Source organism: Triticum aestivum, chromosome 4B (assembly GCF_018294505.1).
Source record: "Triticum aestivum cultivar Chinese Spring chromosome 4B, IWGSC CS RefSeq v2.1, whole genome shotgun sequence".
NCBI classification, from domain to species: Eukaryota; Viridiplantae; Streptophyta; class Magnoliopsida; order Poales; family Poaceae; genus Triticum; species Triticum aestivum.
The window spans coordinates 62,279,424-62,287,392 of record NC_057804.1 but is presented as its reverse complement, the minus strand read 5'-3'; positions in this window follow the sequence as shown (position 1 = coordinate 62,287,392).

The window sequence follows — 7,969 nt, the reverse complement described above, 5'->3', positions numbered from 1 at the left end:
GAAAAAGATAAATTGAATGGAACAAACTTTACCACCTGGTATAGAAACCTGAGAATTGTTCTTAGGCATGAGAAAAAGGAACAAGTTCTAGAGAATCCGCTTCCAGAGGACCTGCCGATAATGCTAATGCCACAACCAGGAATGCCCACCAGAAACTCGTTGATGAATCAAACGAGATCAGCTGTCTCATGCTGGCTTCTATGGAGGCCGATCTGCAGCAGTAGTTCGAGAATATTGAGGCTTTCGATATGATCGAGAACCTCAAGGGCATGTTTCAAATGCAGGCTAGGACCGAAAGGTTCAACATCTAGCGATCCTTGATGGATTGTAAGCTGAAAGAGGGTGATCCACTAAGCCCACATGTGATCAAGATGATTGGGTACATGCAAGCTCTGGATCGGTTGGGCTTCCCACTTGGGGACGAATTGTCCACAGATACAGTTCTGGGTTCTCTCCCGGATAGCTATGGGCCGTTCATCTCGAACTACCATATGCATGGGATGGAAAAGAAACTCACTGAATTGCATGGGATGCTCAAAGTGGCAGAGCGGGATATCAAGAAAGGTACGCATCGTCAAGTGTTGATGGTGCAGAACTCGGCTAAGTTCAAGAAGAGCTGGTCCAAGAAAAAGGCTAAGGCAAAGGGCAAAGAGAAGGAGGTAACTCCAACTGCCGCTGCTGCGCCTAAGTCAGGGACGGCCTCGGGGAGTATTTTCTTTCATTGCAAGGAACTCGGACACTGGAAAAGGAACTGCAGCAAGTGGCTTGCTGAGAAGGGCAAGAAGACTGGAAGTATGACTTCTTCTTCAGGTACACTTGTTGTATATGTTATAGACATTTATCTTGCTGATGTTTCTAGTAGCTCTTGGGTATATGATACCGGATCGGTTGTTCACATATGCAAATCGATGCAGGGGCTAAGCAGAACTAGAAATGTCGCAAGAGGAGAAGTTGACATATGCGTCGGGAATAAAGCAAGAGTTGCTGCATTGGCCGTCGGCACTATGAAACTTAATTTACCTTAAGGATTTGTAATGGAACTTGATAATTGTTATTATGTTCCTGCTTTGAGTCGAAACATTATTTCTGCCTCATGTTTGAGGAGACAAGGTTATGAATTCAGTATTAAGGACAATGGCTGTTCTATTTACTTGAATAATATGTTTCATGGCTTTGCACCCGTTGTGAATGGGTTATTTATCCTAGATCTTGGAGGTGAATCCGTCTATAACATAAATGTCAAGAGGCATAAGCCTAATGAGATAAATCTGACTTACATCTGGCATTGTTGACTAGGACACATTAGTCAAAAGCGCATGAAGAAGCTCCATGATGATGGAATTCTAACTTCGTTTGAGTTTGAATCATTCGAGACATGCGAGTCTTGCCTACTCGGTAAGATGACTAAGACTCCTTTTGCAAAGAGTTGCGAGAGGGCGTCCGAGCTATTGGAACTTATACATAGTGATGTATGTGGACCAATGAGCACGACAGCCAGAGGTGGTTTCCAATACTTCGTGACTTTCACTGACGACTTGAGTAGATATGGATATGTTTACTTGATGAGGCACAAGTCAGAAACTTTTGAAAAGTTCAAGGAGTTTCAGAACAAAGTGGAAAATCAACTTGGCAAGAAAATCAAACTTCTACGATCTGATCGTGGCGGTGAGTATATGAGCCAGGAGTTTGATGATCATCTGAAGAGTCATGGAATAGTTCCACAACTGACTCCTCCGGGTACGCCACAGAGAAATGGTGTGTTGGAACGGAGGAATCGAACCCTGTTGGACATGGTCTGATCGATGATGAGTCAGTCGGATTTACCATTATCATTTTGGGGATACGCTCTAAAAACTGCAACTTTCACACTAAACAGGGTACCATCTAAGTCCGTAGATAAGACACCATATGAGATATGGACTGCGAAGAGTCACAGTTTGTATTTTCTGAAAATTTGGGGATGTGAAGCATATGTCAAGCGACTCCAGTCGGATAAGCTCACACCCAAATCGGACAAGTGCATATTCGTGGGATATCCAAGGGAAACCTTAGGATATTACTTCTACAACCGTGAAGAAGGCAAAGTGTTTGTCGCTCGACATGGAGTTTTCCTTGAGAAAGAGTTTCTCAATCGGAAGGCTAGTGGGAGGACGGTCCGACTAGAAGAAATTCGAGAACCACACGGGGACGTTTCGGTAGGTGATACTGTCACACCGGAGTTAGTCAAAGAACCCGTAGTGGAGTCGACACCGATTCCATGGAGGTCCGAAAGGTTACACAATTTGTATGACTGCAATGTGTTGTTCTTGGAGAACAACGAGCCGACTACGTATGCAGAAGTGATGGACAACCCTGATTCTGAGTTATGGCTTGAGGCCATGAGATCCGAATTAAAGTCCATGGATGACAATCAAGTTTGGAACTTGGTTGATCTGCCAGATGGCGTTCGAGCCATGGAGTGCAAGTGGATCTTTAAGAGGAAAACTGATATGGACGGAAATGTAACAGTCCATAAGGCTCGACTTGTCGCTAAAGGTTATCGACAAGTTCAAGGAGTTGACTACGATGATACTTACTCACCGGTAGTGATGCCTAAATCAATTCGGATCATTCTTGCTATAGCGGCATATTTCGACTATGAGATATGGCAGATGGATGTCAAAATGGCTTTCCTTAATGGAAATATAACCGAGGATGTGTATATGACACAACCCGAGGGTTTTGTCGATCCAAAGAAGTCTAGCATGGTATGCAAGCTTCAAAGATCCATTTATGGATTAAGGCAAGCATCTCGGAATTGGAACATTTGTTTTAATGAAGCGGTCAAAGAGTTTGGCTTCATCAAGAACGACTGTGATCATTGTGTATTCAAGAAGGTCAGTGGGAGCTCAGTTGCATTTCTGATCTTATATGTGGATGACATATTATTGATTGGGAATGATGTACAAATGCTTGAATCTGTCAAGGACTCATTGAAAAATAGTTTTTCGATGAAGGACTTGGGAGAAGCAGCTTATATTTTGGGAATCAAGATCTATAGAGATAGATCGAGAGGCTTATTGGATTAAGCCAGAGTGCATATATTGACAAGGTGTTGAAGCGGTTCAACATGCAAGATGCCAAGAAGGGTTTCTTACCCATGTCACATGGCATCAGTCTTAGCAAGACTAAGAGTCCTTCGACTCCTGATGAGCGAAGACGCATGGATGGGATTCCGTATGCTTCGGCTATTGGGTCCATCATGTATGCTATGCTATGTACTCGTCCTGATGTTAGCTTTTCTCTTAGCATTGTGGGAAGATACCAAGCTGATCCAGGTGAGAGTCACTGGACAGCGGTTAAGAATATCCTTAAGTACTTGAGAAGGACTAAGGATATGTTCCTGGTTTATGGTGGTAAGGAAGAGCTCGTTGTAAAGAGTTACACTAATGCTAGTTTCCAAACCGATAGGGATGATAGTCGATCGCAATCTGGGTTTGTGTTCATTCTGAACGGAGGAGCAGTGTGCTGGAGGAGCTCCAAGCAAGATACGTTAGCTGATTCTACAATAGAGGCTGAGTACATTGCGGCTTCTGAAGCTGCAAAAGAGGGTGTTTGGGTGAAGAATTTCATTTCTGATCTTGGTGTGGTCGAGGGCGCGTCTAAGCCATTGGACTTCTATTGTGATAATAGTGGTGCCATTGCGCAAGTCAAGGAACCACGGAACCATCATAAAACTGTTGGAAATATGCCCTAGAGGCAATAATAAAAGCATTATTATTATATTTCCTTGTTCATGATAATTGTCTTTTATTCATGCTATAATTGTATTATCCGGAAATCGTAATACATGTGTAAATACATAGACCACAATACGTCCCTGGTGAGCCTCTAGTTGACTAGCTCGTTGGTCAACAGATAGTCATGGTTTCCTGACTATGGACATTGGATGTCATTGACAACGGGATCACATCATTAGGAGAATGATGTGATGGACAAGACCCAATCCTAAGCATAGCACAAGATCGTGTAGTTCGTTTTGCTAGAGTTTTTTCAATGTCAAGTATCTCTTCCTTAGACCATGAGATCGTGTAACTCCCGGATACCGTAGGAGTGCTTTGGGTGTACCAAACATCACAACATAACTGGGTGACTATAAAGGTACACTACAGGTATCTCCGAAAGTGTCTGTTGGGTTGACACGGATCGAGACTGGGATTTGTCACTCCGTATGACGGAGAGGTATCTCTGGGCCCACTCGGTAATGCATCATCATAATGAGCTCAAAGTGACCAAGTGCTTGGTCACGGGATCATGCATTACGGTACGAGTAAAGTGACTTGCCGGTAACGAGACTGAACGAGGTATTGGGATACCGACGATCGAGTCTCGGGCATGTAACGTACCGATTGACAAAGGGAATAGTATACGGGGTTGCTTGAATCCTCGATATCGTGGTTCATCCGATGACATCATCGAGGAGCATGTGGGAGCCAACATGGGTATCCAGATCCCGCTGTTGGTTATTGACCTGAGAGCCGTCTCGGTCATGTCTGCGTGTCTCCCGAACCCGTAGGGTCTACACACTTAAGGTTCGGTGACGCTAGGGTTATTAGGAAGACTTGTATGTGATTACCGAATGTTGTTCAGAGTCCCGGATGAGATCCCGAACGTCACGAGGAGTTCCGGAAGGGTCCGGAGGTAAAGATTTATATATGGGAAGTTGTCAAACGGACACCGGAAAGTTTCGGGGGCATATCAGTATTGTACCGGGGCCACCGGAAGGGTTCCGGGGGTCCACCCCTCCCGGAGGGCCACATGGGCTGCGTGGGGCAGGAGCCAGCCCCTGGAGGGCTGCCCCCCCTTGGGCCCATGCGCCTAGGGTTGGGGGGGAACCCTAGAGGGGGCGCCCCCCTTTGCTTGGGGGGCAAGTCCCCCCTCCCTGGCCGCCGCCCCCCCTCTAGATCCCATCTAGAGGGGCCGGCCCCCCTTGCCCCTTCCCCTATAAATAGAGGGGTGAGGGGAGGGCTGCACAACCAAGCCAAGGTGCAGCCCCTCCCCTCCCCAACACCTCTCCTTCTCCGTCACGAGCTTGGCGAAGCCCTGTCGGAGTGCTGCTTCTCCACCAACACCACGCCGTCGTGCTGCCGGTGGAGCTGTCTTCCTCAACCTCTCCTTCCTCCTTGCTGGATCAAGACGGAGGAGACGTCGCCCGTACCGTACGTGTGTTGAACGCGGAGGTGCTGTCCGTTCAGCACTTGGTCATCGGTGATCTGAATCACGTCGAGTACGACTCCATCATCACCGCTCCCTCGAATGCTTCCGTACGCGATCTACAAGTGGTATGTAGATGCAAACTCACTCCCTTGACTCGTTTCTTAGATGAACTCATAGATGGATCTTGGTGAAACCGTAGGAAAAATTTTAATTTTCTGCAACGTTCTCCAACAGTGGTATCAGAGCTAGGTCTATGCGTAGTTCTCTGTTGCACGAGTAGAACACAATTTTGTTGTGGGCGTAGATCTTGTCAACTTGCTTGCCGCTACTAGTCTTATCTTGCTTCAGCGGTATTGTGGGATGAAGCGGCCCGGACCAACCTTACACGTACGCTTACGTGAGACCGGTTCCACCGATTAACATGCACTAGTTGCATAAGGTGGCTGGCGGGTGTCTGTCTCTCTCACTTTAGTTGGAGCGGATTCGATGAAAAGGGTCCTTATGAAGGGTAAATAGAAGTTGACAAAATCACTTGTGGTTATTCGTAGGTAAGAAAACGTTCTTGCTAGAACCCAATTGCAGCCACGTAAAAGATGCAACAACAATTAGAGGACGTCTAACTTGTTTTTGCAGCAATTGTCATGTGATGTGATATGGCCAGAAGTTGTGATGAATGATGAATGATATATTGTGATGTATGAGATCATGTTGTTGTAATAGGAATCACGACTTGCATGTCGATGAGTATGACAACCGGCAGGAGCCATAGGAGTTGTCTTTATTTTTGTATGACCTGCGTGTCATTGAAGAACACCATGTAAATTACTTTACTTTATTGCTAAACGCGTTAGCCATAGAAGTAGAAGTAGTCGTTGGCGTGACAACTTCATGAAGACACGATGATGGAGATCATGATGATGGAGATCATGGTGTCATGCCGGTGACAAGATGATCATGGAGCCCCAAAGATGAAGATCAAAGGACCTATATGATATTGGCCATATCATGTCACTACTTTATATAATTGCATGTGATGTTTATTATGTTTTATGCATCTTGTTTACTTAGAACGACGGTAGTAAATAAGATGATCCCTTATAATAATTTCAAGAAAGTGTTCCCCCTAACTGTGCACCATTGCTAAAGTTCGTCGTTTCGAAGCACCACGTGATGATCGGGTGTGATAGATCCTTACGTTCACATACAACGGGTGTAAGACAGATTTATACATGCAGAACACTTAGGGTTAACTTGACGAGCCTAGCATGTACAGACATGGCCTCGGAACACAGAGACCGAAAGGTCGAACATGAGTCGTATGGAAGATACGATCAACATGGAGATGTTCAACGATGATGACTAGTCCGTCTCACGTGATAATCGGACACGGCCTAGTCGACTCGGATCGTGTAACACTTAGATGACTAGAGGGATGTCAAATCTGAGTGGAAGTTCATTAAATAATTTGATTAGATGAACTTAATTATCATGAACTTAGTCTAAAACTTTTCCATAATATGTCTTGTAGATCAAATGGCCAACGCTCATGTCAACATGAACTTCAACGCGTTCCTAGAGAAAACCAAGCTGAAAGATGATGGCAGCAACTATACGGACTGGGTCCGAAACCTGAGGATCATCCTCATAGCTGCCAGGAAACAATATGTCCTAGAAGGACCGCTAGGTGACGCTCCCGTCCCAGAGAACCAAGACATTATGAATGGTTGGCAGTCTCGTGCTGATGATTACTCCCTCGTTCAGTGCGGCATGCTTTACAGCTTAGAACCGGGGCTCCAAAAGCGTTTTGAGCAACACGGAGCATATGAGATGTTCGAGGAGCTGAAACTAGTTTTCCAAGCTCATGCCCGGGTCGAGAGATATGAAGTCTCCGACAAGTTCTATAGTTGTAAGATGGAGGAAAATAGTTCTGTCAGTGAGCATATACTCAAAATGTCTGGGTTGCACAACCGCCTGTCCCAGCTGGACATTAACCTCCCGGATGAGGCGGTCATTGACAGAATCCTTCAGTCGCTCCCACCAAGCTACAAGAGCTTCGTGATGAACTACAATATGCAGGGGATGGTGAAGACCATTCCTGAAGTATTTTCAATGCTAAAGTCGGTAGATGTTGAAATCAAGAAAGAACATCAAGTGTTGATGGTCAATAAGACCACTAAGTTCAAGAAGGGCAAGGGTAAGAAGAACTTCAAGAAGGACGGCAAAGATGGTGCCGCGCCCGGTAAGCCAGTTGCCAGGAAGAAGTCAAAGCATGGACCCAAGCCTGAAACTGAGTGCTTTTATTGCAAGGGGAAGGGTCACTGGAAGCGGAACTGCCCCAAATACTTAGCAGACAAGAAGGCCGGCAACACTAAAGGTATATTTGATATACATGTAATTGATGTGTACCTTACCAGTACTCGTAGTAACTCCTGGGTATTTGATACCGGTGCCGTTGCTCACATTTGTAACTCACAGCAGGAGCTGCGGAATAAGAGGAGACTGGCGAAGGACGAGGTGACGATGCGCGTCGGGAATGGTTCCAAGGTCGATGTGATCGCCGTCGGCACGTTACCTCTACATTTACCTATGGGATTAGTTTTAAACCTCAATAATTGTTATTTAGTGCCAAGTTTGAGCATGAACATTGTATCTGGATCTCGTTTAATGCGAGATGGCTACTCATTTAAATCCGAGAATAATGGTTGTTCCATTTATATGAGAGATATGTTTTATGGTCATGCCCCGATGGTCAATGGTTTATTCTTAATGTCAC